The 17,055-nt window shown below is 36.5% G+C and overlaps 1 long non-coding RNA gene across 3 annotated transcripts in view; it reads left to right on the top strand.

Annotated features, from left to right (window-relative positions):
* The first annotated feature begins 1,202 nt into the window (after positions 1-1,202).
* LOC143901997 (uncharacterized) overlaps positions 1,203-17,055 on the top strand; it is an 88,930-nt gene continuing 73,077 nt past the window's right edge. For all 3 annotated transcript variants that reach the window (XR_013258239.1, XR_013258238.1, XR_013258237.1), the window contains exons 1-4: positions 1,203-1,527; positions 2,469-2,739; positions 4,856-5,026; positions 7,690-7,894. This is a non-coding gene — a long non-coding RNA (uncharacterized LOC143901997). The remainder of the gene's footprint in view (positions 1,528-2,468; positions 2,740-4,855; positions 5,027-7,689; positions 7,895-17,055) is intronic.

The raw sequence follows: 17,055 nt of genomic DNA, 5'->3' as shown, positions 1-17,055 counted from the left end.
TATTCAACAAGTGTTGTAATAGAATTTCTTTCAGACGCCTTCGCCGTTTGATCAAAATTTTTTGGATATGTAATGTACATTGCATGACCATGTTTTCCACAGTTGTCAAGTATACGGCAACAAACGAGCGAACGCTTTCCATGTTCTCCCCAATTGTTTCCAATATTGATAACAATTAACCTAAAATTTTAATTTCTTGTTAGTTATATATTACATTTTACTCGACAAATAAATATTTAATGATTTCCAAATTCATAATGTAACCTAAAAGTCCACTTTGTTTGTTGACTTATTTACATTCTTTCAGATCCTAACCTTACCACAAGCAAGCATCTAATTTTTAGTACTTTATATTGGTACCAATGGAAATCTCACTCGAAAGTTGTTAAGCTATTTCAGCTTGGTGGGAGTAAGATAAGCCTGAACGTGTAAACGCAACTCACGTTAAGTAGGAGTTATAACATCAGCGTTACTAAATCGAAGTTAGAAGCCGTGTAAACGTACTCATGAACACAGTATTGTGCATAAGACGTTACATAAGACAAAGACTTAAGGCATAAAACACTGCCAAGACAGCCATTCTGCTTAGGCCCTACGTCCGTATCAACCGTTCGCCAGAACACGTCTGAACACGCTAAGGCGCCCCTCCTCCGCAGGGCCTCCCCACTCGTCGTCCTTCCGTTACGCCGCCGTCCCGCTGGCGCGCTTCTGCTGATTTTTCCTTCCTGGACACCTTCGCGTGCCCATAGCCAGCATTTTCTTACACGTCGATTTGCCAACTCGAGATTCGGCACTCGGCGAGACACCGTACGCGATACCCGAAATGCGTGGCATCGTGGCAACGTCGCATAGCCGGCGCGTGCCAAAGCGGCTACGTCAGAGCTCAAGAGAGAAGGAGACAGCCGAGGCAGCAGATCGTATGTCTGTCCTTCTCTCCTCGCTCGAAGCTTTCCGAGCGCCGGGCCGACCGAGCGCGGCCGCCGCGGCCAGCATTTCCCCTTCAGCTGGCTAGTTCGGACACGAACCATTAGCACGGACGCAAACCATATGCAGTTACCGAGCGAAACGACGTAGTTGAGGCGCACTTTCTCAGGCGGCGCGTCGGAAAATGCAACACACGGAAAAAGCCGGGATGGCCTCTCTCAGGTTTCTCTCTCTCTCTGCGTTGAATAAGTCGTCAGTCGCCATGTAGTTCGCCATTGTGCTGGCACTGCCGGCTTTGCTACGTGACGCTCGTCATATATTTATTGTTTATTTAAACAATATACTGTATTTTTGTAGGAAGGATTCTGAACGTGACGAACGAAAATCGAAGACACTCTCTTGTGAGACGGAATGAAATTCAAGTATTCGTTGATAATAATCGTCTCTGTGTAACGATCGATGAGAGACATTACGTAGAGAGTTACAGAACAGGCTTCTTCTTCTTCTTAATTTAATTGTGGTACCTATTCCCCCACGGCTCAATTGACGACCAAGAACCAGACGAAGTACAGAACAGTTGGGGATACTTCGCACAGAGCAATGGTAAGCTGAAAATGCCTTGTAATAATTTAAGCACACAGATCGAAATCACGTTAGTGTTTCAATCGAGCTCGTAGATACCTTCGTAATAGCTTTTCAGAATTTCGTAATCAAATAATATATTATAGAAAAGATTTTCTTTGTCATATTTTCAAGTTTAATCCGGGAACGGGCACCTGGGAGTTGATCATATTTATCTTAAAAAGAGATGAAAATTACAAAAGTGAGGAAATTCATTAGAGTATCTATGAATAGTATTTATAGAAATATTTCATGTCAAAATCTGGTAAATCTGTTCACTTTTGTAATATTCACCTTTTTTTTAAGATACATGATCGATTTTCAAGGGTGATTTTTACATCCCAATGTAAAAAAAAAAACGAAGTTTATGTTACATATAATATTTTTTCATTGATTGAGAATCCATACCCTTTTTTTTTTGTTAAAAAAGAGGGAGGGTGGAAAACCTTGCATGAATTCCCTTATCCCGTGGTAACAGAGGGGTATGTGAAAAATTTAGAGTGTGTCCCGTCGATGGAGAAAGAAACAGCGAAACGCAATTGAAACAGAATTACTCCGATTGGCTAGCCTTCCACCATATCTCTTTTCCATTACTATTCCGTTCCGCTGCTTCTCTCTCCATCGGGATGCATCCTTAAGCCCCTTGCACAATGCTAGGCAACAGGCAATAGGAACAGGGAATAGAAATCAGAAATCATGTATAAATGCAGAATAAACAGTGACACAGGCAATAGACACAGAGTTTCCATCACGTTGGAAATTCTGTGCTTATTGCATGTTACCAACCAATCATAACACTTGAATTTTTTAGGTTGTAATTAACGATTTTTTGGTTATTTCCTGTTCCTATTGCCTGTTGCCTGGCATTGTGCAAGGGGCTTTATACTCACTAATCCCCTCCACCCCTCGGTGATTGTTCTCAGGCATATGGGGAAACGCCATGGCAACTGAAATTCCCATTATTTCCAGAAAAGATTTATAGCGGGGCTCTAGGCAGGCTTGCGCCCAGACCTTTCTGCGCACACCGCCGCGACTCTCCTACTAGTCCTATACTTGTCAGGGCTTCATATGGCGGTACGTAGACGTATGTACAACGGCAATATACGCACGACCGTTCCACTCGCCGCTGACATCAGCAGAATATAGGCTTTACGCTTCAGCGCCATTTTTAGGGCTATATAGTTGCTTCGGCAGGTGAGTTATTACTTCTTACTGGATTCCATGGTCATCGTTCTTTTGTCTTAACTCTTTGTTGCATAGTACGTGTTCCATATATCGTATATCGTTGAATAAATCTTGAAAAAAAGAAATATTTTTTATTTGAATATAATAGTGATATCTTCAACCGTTGAGAGAAAACAACTGGAAAATTGAATGGTGGTGGTATCGTAATTTCATATCCGAAACGAGAAATATTATACTTTTATTAAGATGTACAAAGAGTGACCCCAAAAACATACGTTTTTAGCTTATAGCGTTTTTCACTGGCAGAACTGGTGCGCACTCAGTGCACATTAAAGCCATTGTACACTGATTTAGTCTCTAATATTTAAAGTAAAATGCAAATATTTCGACTGATAAAATACTCAGTACATATTTTACCAAATAGTGCAATAAAGAATATTGAAGATTTCATGATTTAACCCGATTATATTAAACATACACTTTACGTTGGTTTGTGTACGACGGCTTTAATGTGCACTGAGTGCGCACCGGCTCTGCAAGTGAAAAACGCTATTATTTTGTGGCCCTTCAAATTCGAATCAAATTGCATGCCAAACGCTGCTATGATGGGATCCATCAGAAATATGTATATTTTTAATTTTTATTTATATTAGATTTTTTCGTTGAACAGTAATAAAAGTTTTTTTGATATTGGATCCAATTTTATATTTTTACATTTTTACTGGGGGTCGATTATGTATCTTGAAACAAAGTGAAAATTACAAAAGTGAACAGATTTGAAAGGGAACACCACCCCTCTGAGATCTAAAAATGATACTTAACTTTGGCAATTTATTTCAGGGAAATAATTTATAAGAGCTTTATTATATGAATTTTAAAATGTAAAAAAAATATTAAATTTGTTTTTATTTTATAAAATGGCGGTGTCTTGGCCACATCGGTGCCGAGCCTCTGCTTCAGATAGACGCTCTTGCGATGAAATCTGCCACACGGTTTGACCAGAGACAAAATACAAAAGATTTTTATTAACTACATGCCAAAAACTAGAGAAGTACGTAGGATTCTTTAAAAATATTGAGTTTTGCAAAAATGATTAATTTAGAAATTACATCAACTGACCAAAACCATGGTCAAAATTAATAATGTCTCGATATCGATCTGAAAAAAGTGCTGTGTGAATCCGACAAACCAAGTTGGCTCACAGTTTTTCAATGTTCATATCGGAAAGACGTTATATATATTGCCAGTCAGGTCGATATTTAAATTACTTTAATTGTTATTCTATATACTGGCGAAAGAAATTTATTATTCTGTTTTGCAAAAATGGTAAACGCATTTGAAAAAAGTCATTTTTTCCCTAAAATTTTTTGTGTAAAAATATGCTAATTGCAAAAAAAGTTTTTAAGGTATCGTAAAAATTACATATTTTTCTAGTTTTCGGCATGAGCTAATGAAAATTTTTTATATTTTGTCCCAGATCAAACCGTACGTGGGTATTGCAGCGACATACGAGTCAGTTGCCCATATTCGTGCAGGTGCGCATGGTCGTTCATAGTTGTATAGGCTTTGGCGCATTATATGTGAGTGATTATAATGTGCCGAAGTCAATGTTGAATGTATAGCTGTGAATGACCAGCGCGCCTGCACGAATGGGCAACCCGTCATGCTGACCTGCATGTCGGTGCAACAACCGGTACACCGCGGGAGTGTCTATAGATGCGGTCAAGGCATCGCACCATTTTGTAAAATATTTGTAGTCGCTTTGTTGCTTAAAACACAGTTTCTGTTGGAACAGTAAAATTTTTTTCCTTAATTTATATTGATAATTGATTTAATTTTGATGCTAATAAGCATTCTATTTAAATATTGAGAATATTATAATGATATTAAATATTAAAAATTACTCTAGATGACCATTTATGCAAACAAAAAATCAAACGCTTGTTTCCGAGTCAATATGTATGCCTAGTCATATTTATATTCGACTTTCGATCAGGCTTCAACGTCTGATTATCGCGCTTTCGAGAAGGACTCAACACCTATAAATAATTGTTTTGCGCGCAACAGTTGTGATCACATGTTTTATTTGTAATATAGCTCCTAGACGTGTTTGCGTTTGTTTCAGTGGCGATAAGTTTATCACTATCGGCGACAGAAAGAATGTTGCCAGATGATGTAACAAATGAGATACATCATCGAATACCTCCTGAAAAAGTAACTCACTGTGGTGCAGCATGAGTTTACTCGCACTTAGAGTGATGAAGTTCCAGAGAACAGAGATACTTTTCGCAAACAGGTAATTTTAATACGTTATTTGCTCTTTATAAAATTCATTTCGAGCAGGAAAATTTTATTATTTTTTGTTGTGATAGAGTCTATGGCCGGTATTCATAATCAGATCTTATTTCAAGATTGTCTTAAGTAATATCTTAAGATGCTAATACGGCTCTGTGATTGGTTAATCATTAACTGTTAATGACATCTTAAGATTGTACTTAAGACGGTCTTAAATATAAGAACTGACTATGAATACCGGCCTATGTTTTAACTAAGCATTTTTTACATAGTGGAATTTGGAATCTGGAATCTCTAGTTAGATGGTGCTGAAATGCGTTACGCAGCGAATAATTGTTGCTCAATGTTAACAAAAATTTTTTTTATCTTATTATTAGCACAGTAAAAATCAAACTTCTGCGTTTCAGTCATTAGATTAAGAGATTTTTAGTTTAATGTCCAAATATCGTGATTTAGATATCTATACACAGAAATAATTTGTTACTATTGTATAATGCAAGATAGGTGTAATCAATATTAATGTCCGTGACGTATTCTGGGCGTATAATAGTACCGATAAATAGTATGTTAATAATAAATAGTGGAATAAATATAGGATTATTTGAAGCCCACGATGAACTAGATCACGCGTGCACTGTTTGTCTCATTTTACGAAACAAGTCATTATTTAATCGTATGCTTTTCATTTATTATCAGTTTGCAGACACTTTAGTAAAAGTAATTGCAGAAATTCGTAATTTGTCGTCGAGATAGCTATTAAATAAATTGGTCCATGTTTATTATTACAGTTTCTTTTGTATAGCATTCTATATACATGCGTGATGCATACACGTAAGAGGTGATAAAAAATAAAATAAAAAACTAGAAAGCTTAAGGTAGGCGTCTCGCTACGTGCTAGTCATGTGATTGTTTGTAGGTTTTTACGTTCAGAAATATATTTCAGGCAATTTTTGCTAAGGAAAAAATAATTTTATGAATTATGGTGTAAAATTTCATACGTGACAAAGTATGTTACTTTTTCCAAATTATGTGATTTTTCTCATTTGACTCCGTTTTGATCAGCTGATCATGCAAGTCATCGAGATAGGTTACAAGTGAAAAAAATACTTTTTGATTGAATTTTGACAATTACTGAGAAAGGGTTTCAAAACGCATGAAGGGGTGTCAATCACTATTCAATTCGGCTAAGAAAGACGAGCCCCATAACCTGCAACTACAGTGATTAGCCAGCGGCGTTGCCAAGTCTTCCCAACCTCATCTCGACCAAAAAATGTCTGCTCGATTACCGTATTTTTACTAAAATAAACTAAAAAATTAGCAGCAAAATCTCCGGTAAACTATATATTTTATGGTTGCATTTGATTCTTCGAAATCTAATGTACAAAAAGCAATGTTTTTTCTCACTTCATCTAATCGAAAAATGCGAAAATATGTGATTGAAACCGTGATAGAGCCTTCTTTTTCTGGTCGTTTGTATGAAGTAATGCAAAATTTGTGATTTTTGAGATCGATTTTCTAGAGTAAATAATCGGTAAGGAGCCACAGAAAAAATCGACTGCAAAGCTGATCATATAATTTGATATAAAATCCGAAATCGAAAACTTTATCTAGTACATGCCCTGACGAGACGACTACCTTAAGGAGATCTTATAAAGCCGTCTGTAATACCGGCTTTTTTTCTTAGCACTAATCTTTTAATTTGCTTTATAGAAATGCAAAATTCTTGTCTAGAATTAAAGTACGCATCAAAATCTAGTGTAAATTAGTAATACCAACTCACCTGTTTATACCTGGCAACCCGGTAATAGGGAGCAGTAAACGATAGGCAACCTAACTTTTACTTTCTACTTATGCTTTGTACTTTCAATTGGTACTGAATGTTTTGAGAATACAAATGAGTGTAGAAATAAAAAAAAAATTTAATTAAATTATTTTTAATTAAGGGTAGCCTTGAGCTGATTTAATTAGACAACCCATCCGCAATTTGTTTGTTTATTCATTATGTTTGATAAAAAATACCTTTTATTAGGAAAACAGATGGGTGAAAATCGATGTAGGTCGGGATCTTAGACTATATGAAATAAACATCCGAAAAATCAGACATGCCGGTATCATAGTACGATGGATAATCGTTGGTCCACGGTTTATCTTTGTTTTTCATCTGATAGATAATTTTGTTAGGTTTCCGCGAAAAAAGAAATTATAGAGTTTACAGGACGTAATAATAGAATAGAGACTTACTAATGGAAATTAATATGCTTAATATGAATATTATACGAGAGAGAGTAATGAATAGATATTAATTAAAAAAAGGCGAAGGAATGGATTCAATTCAAACATATTATTGCACTAGTAAAAATGGAGCTCGCACTGTTGGGTGCTGTATATAACTCCTGGCGCATGCAAGCTGGGAAGCTAAAATTATTTTTTCGGGAACACGCTTATTAAAACCTACACACTCTGATGTGCATATTATAAGTGGACGTCACATGGCTCAAATCTAGACACAGTTTTTTATATAATTCATAGCATGTCAAGTACAAAAGTTTCTATATTTATTAATTGAATATTGTATATATTAATTGAAACTTAAAATATTGTAGTTAAGTTAATAACATGTTTTGTATTCTCGTTAACATATATCTACATTTCTTTTTGTTTCAGATTTAAATCCATCTATTGTCATCTGTTTCTATATGTTCTTTATTACCCGCACAGATGATGAAGATTGCACGACGAATGTGTAAATGCAGACAGTTGAAGAATACTTACTTCTTGTTGTTAGGGAAAATAGAGAAGAAAATGTAAGGTCTTATAAAGAGAACGAAGCAAATTTCCAATTGCGGAGGAAACGGAAGATCAATGTACGGTAAGAAGCATAATTGCGTAAATCACAAGAAATTGTGAAAAAATTATTATTTATTTTTACACATAATAAGGTGTAAAAATGAAGGAAATTAGTAGCGAATTCTATTGGCTACATTATTGCGCATTTAAGCACAGAATTCATTACATGTCATGTTTGCGCAAGCTCGCGCACAAGTCTGATCTCAAGAATCAGATGAGGAAGGAACAAATGAAAAAAATCCGTTTACTTAGAGAGAGATTGCGTTTCGTGATTTATATGTAATTCAAATTGTTTGAAACGTACAAGTTCGCGCAGGAACCTGAGCTCTAGAATTATAGAAAAAGGAACGATACTTTTCTTGTTGTTATGTCGGTAAAAAGATTGTGTATTTTCGTGGCAGTTATGTTATAATCAGCGAATTTATCGGAAAAAAATGTTTTACAAAGAACACATAAGTAGCATAAACACAAAATCAGATAATGTTGAATTATCCTTGCATAATCCTTTCTCATGTTTCACGACAAGAAGTTAATCTCTTATCAAGATTAAGTTTAAGAAAACAGAAGTCTGTTATTTTTGCATCTCAACCAGAGATAACAACTAAGTGATTTCAATCTTTGTTTCTGTTTCAAGAAAGGATCATGCAAGTTAAACATATGATTCAAAACGCATGTTACATAAATATAGCAATATTATACAAAGCATACATAAATTGAAGTACTGTGTCAATTGAGATTTCGTCGACAATAATTCATATATATATATATATATATATATATATATATATATATATATATGTAGGTCCAGAGGTATGTTCCGGGACTGTTTACTTTTTTTGAAATGTACAGTCCTGGAATATAACGCATATATATGTAATCAGATTCAAAAAACTGTCCCGAAAATTGCCGTAGGACATCAATTTTTTCCAGGACAGTCCTGGAAACTGCCAAATGTCCCGGGATATACCGATATCAAAAATAAAAGTCCCGGAACATACTTCCGGACCTACATATATATATATATATATATATATATATATATATATATATATCTCACTTAACGAGTGAGCAAATGAACATATGCAAAGTAAAGCATTCGAGAGAATATTTAGGCTTATATAAATATTGTGTGAGATTCTGTAACTTCAATATATTGCTCTTTCTTTCTATCACTTGACGCAGTAACTTACGTGGTAATTCAAGTTATATAAGTATTTCGAGTAATAGTATATATAATTCGATAATTGAAGAGCGAACTCAATTAAATGATAATTAACTTTTCATGAGTAATACGGTGTTTCGTAAACGTTAATAGCTGGCAAATAGCAACGGGGCGAATCGTAATATTCGTTAAGATAATACCAATTATGCGTGAAGATTTGAATCACGCATGCATCCAGAACGTAAGTTAAATTATTACACATCGAGAATCAATGACTTTATCCGCGGGTTGCAACCATTTAAAATGACTTTTAATTCGACTGAGCTCAGACCGATAATTAATTCCGGAATATTTAAGCAGCAATATAGCCTTTCTGCGAGGATGTAATCCGTCGCCATGTGCTTTTTCGAACTCTGTAATCAGAAGATCGTTATTTATGATAGAACGTTGCGTTCATCATAATCCGCTTGAGAATTGCCGATCAATCTCATAAGTGATCTCTGATTTCCACGAGTTCGATATGTTACCTGAAAGCATCCGCCGTCGTTATCTCTGGATAGGATGGTCATTGACCAAAACCGTGAGGGCCTGTGCAAAGGGCAAAATGGCCGCTTTCTTCCGTTTTTCCGAGGCCTCGTCGCAATGGCTAAGTTCGTCCTTTCTTCAGTTGTGTATGTTGAGCGAAGTACTTTCAATCGCCTCTGAGCCGGGCTGCAATGCCTCCTCTGATGTTACGGAGACGTCCTCGTGATAGTCGTGATCTGTCTCAGACTCAATAGTCTGGCGGATTTCAATCGCGTAGCAATTAAACAAATATACGACGCCGTGTAAAGGAACGCGACTCTACGCCTCGTTAGCCGGAAGACGAATACCTTCCCGGCGGGCTTCACGTTCATCCCGACACGTTCACGCTTGCGCAGTATCGTCGGTCCGTGCCTTTTTTCGGCGCTGGGGCGCAACGTAGTCGTCGCAGCGCTCGCGAAACACTTAACGCTAAAGATAACTAGGGAACTGTAACACCGATGCCATCTATGAGCATTCTATCGAATTGCCACTTATAAATCCACTATGCTCACAGATGTCTACACCTACACAATCTCTTCACGCTTTTTATTGCCCGTTTCTAACACAAATCAAAAGTTTAAAGTGGGCAGAACTATACAAAGAATACCAACATTTGTTGCATAGGAGAAGGGAAACTGCCCTAAAACCTTCTCAGTATTGGTAATATAAAAATACAATACGTATATATAAAATATATATAAAAATATAAGTACAATAAATGTCTCAAATGCATAAAAGAAACAAATAAATGGTTATTATAGAACAGTCCTTTCTTTAAATATGTATCATAATTACCTTGAGGTTTTACTGAGGTATTTCTTTATCATATAAAATCTTCATTATAAGAAGAATTGTCATAGTATGTTTTCGTATAATTTCTCTTGACGTAGTCAAGCTTAGAATTAGTTGTTCTTCTCTAAAGAAAGGATCGTTTGAAACATAAACATAAATCAATTAATACAAGAATATCACTTCAGATAGAATTTATATAATCTGGGAAATAATGCATCAATCTTTTATTTCAAATAACGAATTACTAATTCAGTGATGTTATTTGTAATGTCAATACTGATTGAGTATTACCAAATAAGTGTCTAAATCTCGGCAAAGCATTATACTATATCATGAGCGATTACTACAACATAAGCTATATACATGACATGAGCAACAACAGAAACATAAGCGATAAGTTTCTCACTGAGTTTACTGAACTAAATCTTGTACTAGGCAGTCTTTGATTGACACATTAATTCACTACAGCATGAACGTAATACTAGGTAACTAATAATTCGCAAGATATTTATTAGAAGATTATAAAGTAATTGAATAAGAACTTATATAGCAACGCACGGAAACGGTTATTCGATAGTTTTATTACAATGCCAGGAACGATTTGTATATTTCGCAAAGAACGCATTCTCATTTAGTACGTAATACAAGTGAGTGTAACGAATGTCTGCAAATTAAAGTAATAGACGATAAAGAATATGACATAATCAATCATAATGAAACAGTCGTATGAAAGAAAGAAATAAAGGTTTTTCTTTGTAACTAAAATGGTTGCAACCGAAGGATTAATTATTTAATATACTTTAGACTGAGCTCAGTGTTACAATCAGACTCGAAATTCACTTTTAATCTCTTTTCAAAAGACGAGGAAGTTTTCCTTTCGCTTGCTCTCGTGATCTCTGCGAATTGTCAGCTCAAAGGGTAACCTTGAGAGGAGAGATTATCACTCTTGTAACGGTAGACGAATGTCTAACGTTCCCACTCTCGTAACGGTAGACGAATTAACGTTCCCACTCTCGTAACGGTAGACGAATATCTAACGTTCCCACTAAAGTATATTTAAACAGGTTACCTTTTGTTTTATGATAACATCACGTAAGAAGTTCATACACGAATATATATCGAAAATACCAAGCCAAAACCTCGTTTATCCAGGACTTCGAAAGGGCGTTTTATCTCATGCCGAAAAGGTTCTCTCGAACGTTCCAGAAAATGGCTGCCTTTCTCGAACCTTCCACGTGCCGGTATGGCTCGCCAGGATGTATCTCGCTGGCTTCCTCTCGGTGACGGTCGTTGTTGTCCTTTTCCGATCCGTATATATTTCACAATTATCTTATTTATTGCACACGGATAGGCCGATTTCAAATACTTTACGACTTAACTGCGAAAAGATGATGCAATTATGCGACTCGAATTTATGTATCACGCACGATGTATCACGCACAATGTCTGGGAGACGAATGCTCGCTCGCCCGGGCTGCGCGCCCCTCCTAACATGCTCACGCAAGCGCGCGAGAAGCCCGCGCTTGGCCATTCTCGAATGGTCGGGCCCTATTTCGCGCGCACACAAACATTCGCGCGTTCCGACCTACCGCAATACCTAATGCGAACGTTTCGGCATTCGCATTTGTGTTCCTAGGTTGTTTGTTCTTTTTTTCGGTTGCATCAGAATTCGACCAGATTCGTTTTCTGCGTGTAGCAATTTGATATTTTTGATTATACTTGTTGAATAATGACAACGAACGTTTGCGTTTGCTGTTCGTTCGGTGTTCGTTCGCTAAGTGTATACCCAGCTTAACAAAGGCATATGCCAGTGGTAGAAGGAATCTAGACACTAAATTAAAAAGAATATTTTTTGGTTCCAAATTAAAGATCAGTCCTACATTCAGCCTAAAATGGGTGAAGTTCTTTGGAGTGTCACGTCTTTTTTTTCTTTTGCGCGCGAGGCGCAAGACGGATCAAAAAGGAGAACGGGGATATTTTCAAGGATAACGGGTCTCTCGAGCTGATCCCTCGCATTATTTGACATTTGACAGCCGCTAAACAAATGATTGGGCGCTAGACTCGTGATACTCGCGTCCACTAATTTCGGTCGTGCGAGGAACCGGCCAGCTCGATCTAACGATAGAGGGGCAGGGCAAGAATTCTGCGAGATGACGATTGTTACATTAATAGGCACGGGTATAATTAATTCGTGAAATACATATAAGAAAATCCCACATTTATTTCTTAGCTCTTACTTCGACGGCGCGTGTATAAAAATTAAGTATCGAACCTTTTATTCGAAGGGAAGGAAAGAACGATGCCTTTATTGTTTATGAAATAATTATATTTTATTTGGCAAAATTTCATAGAATACCAACATTTGTTGCACGGGTAAGGAAAACTGCCAAAAACCTTACCAGTATTCATAAAATAAAAGTACAATGCTTATATCACTTTATAACAAGATCAAGTAAATGCACAATATAATAAAAAGGCATAAACATATGCTAGAAATGTAAATCATACAAGGATAATGCAGTAAAGGATTATATTGAATTGTTGTCATTAATAATTGAAGTTTCGTTAATTCGGTCTTATCAGGTATATTCTCTTTTGGAATGGAATTCTTAGAAAAGAAAATTGACTCTTTTTTATTTGTCTGATTACTGAGTTAAATTACTATTTCAGCTGAACACATTTACTAAGTATATAATTTCTGAAAAGAAAGATCATGTTATAATAGTATGTCGTACTTCAATCATTATTGACCGAGATAAACCCACAAGTAAATGCCAAACATACACTGAAAACTATTACTGAGTATACGCAGAAAAACACGTAAGAAAGAAAGTATTCATAATTACTGATAATTGAATAAAAGGAATATAGTTTCTCGAACAGAGAATTTCGACAGTATTTACTATTCGTATCACTGATAACAATATCTATATTGATTTTAGTCCGGCTTAGTACTCGCTATGTATTATGTTTAGGATACGCAATGTCGTACTAATTTAACACGGTATATCATGCTCAAATCACGCGAAGTTTCACGCCTCAGGTATTACGTTGTCACGCGCCGAACACGCTATGTGTTATACGGATAGAAGCACGAATAGCTTTGTACTATTCGTCTTCTGGAAAGTTCACGAAGGAACTGAGCTTTCTAGAAAGTTCACGAAGGAACTGAGCTTTCGTTTTCTGGAAGGTTCACGAAGGAACTGAGCTTTCGAGAAAAATTCACGAAGGAACTGAGCTTTCGAGAACAGTTCACGAAGGAACTGAGCTTTCGAGAAAAAGCCTTTAGATAGTATTAATTTATGCGCACCACAATTGTATTACTTTATGTGCGCCACAAAATGGAATCGTGATAATCTCACGATATTCTCTGTAACCAATATCCTATGATTAGGCTTAATAGCCCGAATTTATTGTTAACCCAAGAACGGTTTACCAAATAAAATGATAAGGTTACCTTGCAATTAGCCAAAATTAGGCTTGTTCCAGAATAGGATAACTGGAATTCTCTCATCAGAAATCTTTGGCGTAAATCCTCCTTGATTTTTTGACGATACAAGTACTTCTTGGATAAATCGCATTTCACTATCTTGTCTAAATATATAATACTCCGATTTCTTTTATCTCTTACAAAAACATAGACGGAGTTATAAGTTATAAGCAAAATATCCTGTTTGGTTTCGGAAAGGAAAAGTAATTGGGGTAAACATCCCGTTTAGGGGACCCACCTCCGATGGCCTTGACCTTGACATACGTTGTCAAGGTCACCCTCCTGAGTAACCTTCAGAAGGTTTTAGTCGGGGGTCGCTTTTGATTAAAAAGTTATTAACAAAAAAAGTTTCGAAAATATAGCAGTTATTTTAAGTACTGAGAGGTATAAACGACTAATATTACTTTTTCTTTAAAGCAGAGAATACTTTATTTTGCAAGAAAGTCGCTGCTTTACCAAAACACAACATTTAAAGCACTAAATCGTACCTATGTAGGTTAGTGACGCGCTTTAAAAGTATTTAAGTGTTTAAAGCGCGTCAACCAACCTATATATGCATCTATATATGCTATATTTTCTAAACTTTTTTTGTTAATAACTTTTTAACGAATAGTGAGCGACGACTAAAACCTTCTGAAGGTCACTCGGGGTCATGACCTCGACAACATATATCAAGGTCATTGAAATCGGAGGTGGGTCCCCTAAACGGGATGTTTACCGTAATTGGTCTGGAATTAATCACAGCCTCGCAATCTAACAAAACCGTTAACATCTTTTCGTAATCAAGGCAAGATCTAAGCGTTTGTCGCAGTAATCGCTTCAAAACTCCATTCAATCGCTCCCAAAATCCGCCCCACCACGCTGCAGTAGGAGGATTGAATGTCCATTGAATTCGTTCGGTGGCTAACGTTCGAGACAATTTTTCAAAATCCAGTTGCTTAAACATATTATTTAATTCGACAAAATTCGTGCCATTATCACTATATATTACACTCGGCCTTCCACGGCGCGCAATAAAACGTCGAATAGCCATAAGAAACGCTGCAGTGGACAACGATGTCACAAACTCAAAATGTACTGCACGGAAAACCGCACACGTTAACAAACAGATCCATGATTTTTGACCGCCTTTAAGATAAACGGGCCCGGTGAAATCTACACCTATAACTTCGAATACGGCCGCGTTTTTTACCCGATCTAAGGGCAATGGGGCACTAATTGTCTGGAGAGGCTTCGCATCATGTCTGCGACAATTTAAACACTTCGTAATCACCGATCGAATTACTTTACGACCGCCTAATGATCCAATACTCTTCGCGCAATGCATTCATCAAAATCTCTATTCCGGCGTGGTTTAAGCTTTCGTGCTTTTCTTTGATAATCAAATTAACAATTCGATGTTTACCGGGAAGTACAATAGGACACTTAAAACTATAAATGTCGTTGCGCAGAACAATTTTCGAATTTAATCGAATTAAATTGTCTTTATCTCTGAACGCGTTGATATGTTTCATACGTATATATCCGTTTTGTCAGTAAAACATTCGGCTTGAATCAATTTTAATAACAGAGTATATACGTGACGTTTGAACTTTTTTATACAATAGAGCACTTTTAACACGACTCTCTTTGTTTTCTCGGCAATTACAATAAAATCGTCGTACATAAGCAAACACTCTTATCATTTTTTCAAAGTTAGAAAATCTATTGAAAAATTCGTTCTCTTTCGCACCATTTTCTTTTAACGCTATGAGAGTACAAACAGATTTTTTGTTTATCGCGGTTTTCTTTAATTCTTTTCTGATTTCATCTTCATCGCACGACAATTCTCTACACATTGGCCAATTATCTGACGCCTCATATAGCCACACGGGTCCCTCCCACCATCTCGCAGACATAATCTGTTTCACCGTACAGCCTCTCGATGGTAAGTCTGCGGGATTCAAACTGTCTTGAACATGATGCTAACACGCGGGATCCGATAGCATACGTATTTCTTTTACTCTGTTGTACACAAACGTAGCCCAATTACATTCTCTTTGGATCCATGCTAACACGGTCGAGGAATCGGTCCAATAAAAGAGTTTTAGCGTTTTAAAATTAAGCGCGTCTAATACATTTCTCGCTAATCTAGCGCCTATTGTCGCAGCTAACAACTCTAAACGCGGTATGCTTGTTCGCGCCTCCGTATTGCCTTTCCTAGCAGGCGCAACTCGCGTTTTCGCTTGTACAAAGTGAACTTTTACACCATCACTATTTTCAACGCGAATGAAAATAACTGGCATACGCGACTTTACTGGCATTGCAGAATACATGCAAACTTACGTTATCCGACTCAGAGATTTGTCCTAAAAAACATCGTGAAATTCTAATCTTATTAAGCTCTTTCAAATCTTCCATCCACTTCGAAAATTTATTTTTTAACTTGTCTGGAACTTTATCATCCCACGTCAAATTTTTACTCCAGGTTTTCTGTAACAGAATTCGTGGGCAAAGCATAACAAGACATACAAAACCCAATGGATCAAAAATACGGTGCGCCGACGAAAAAATATTCCTTTTCGTAATTTTCGAATCACGTAACTCTGGAAAAACTGGTATTTTTACTGCTAACGTGTCAGCTTTTTTATCTCAATTAACGCTTAATACTGTCGCCTGGTTGTCATGGGAATTATCATTACTATACTCCCACCCTCGAAGGTCAAAACCAGCTATATTCATCAGTCTTTTTGCGTCTGAGATGAAACTATTCAAATTTTTAATGTATGCAAGCTAGAATATTCTCTATCTACAGTCAAATCTAATTTCACCACTCTTTGTCCTGAGGGCTTTGGAGCTGAGCTTGGAATAGAAATTTCTGTTGGACCAGGAGATGGCGTAGTAGGTAGCAAATCAAGCTTCTTTACTTTAAGCACGATTTTTTCAAAAGTTTCTTGAAGTCCTGCCAAGTTAGAGGAGACATTGGAAACTTGTGAAGCGAATTTCAGACTTTCGTCTTGATGATCTTGGGCAGCAGCAATGGTAAATTCGAATAAGAATACAAGAGTGGTTGCTCTTTCTTCCAATGTAGCAACTTTTTCTACAGAGTTAATAATCAGATATTTTACTCGGTTTAAACATTGATATACGGGGATACAAAGTCAGTATAATAGTGCGTATAATAATGCAAATAATA

The sequence above is a fragment of the Temnothorax americanus genome, unplaced genomic scaffold (genome assembly GCF_048541705.1).
Source record: "Temnothorax americanus isolate GAGA-0224 unplaced genomic scaffold, ASM4854170v1 Scaffold37, whole genome shotgun sequence".
In the NCBI taxonomy this organism is placed as follows: domain Eukaryota; kingdom Metazoa; phylum Arthropoda; class Insecta; order Hymenoptera; family Formicidae; genus Temnothorax; species Temnothorax americanus.
The sequence above is the reverse complement of the archived record's forward strand: the minus strand, read 5'-3'. Positions and strand labels throughout refer to the sequence as shown.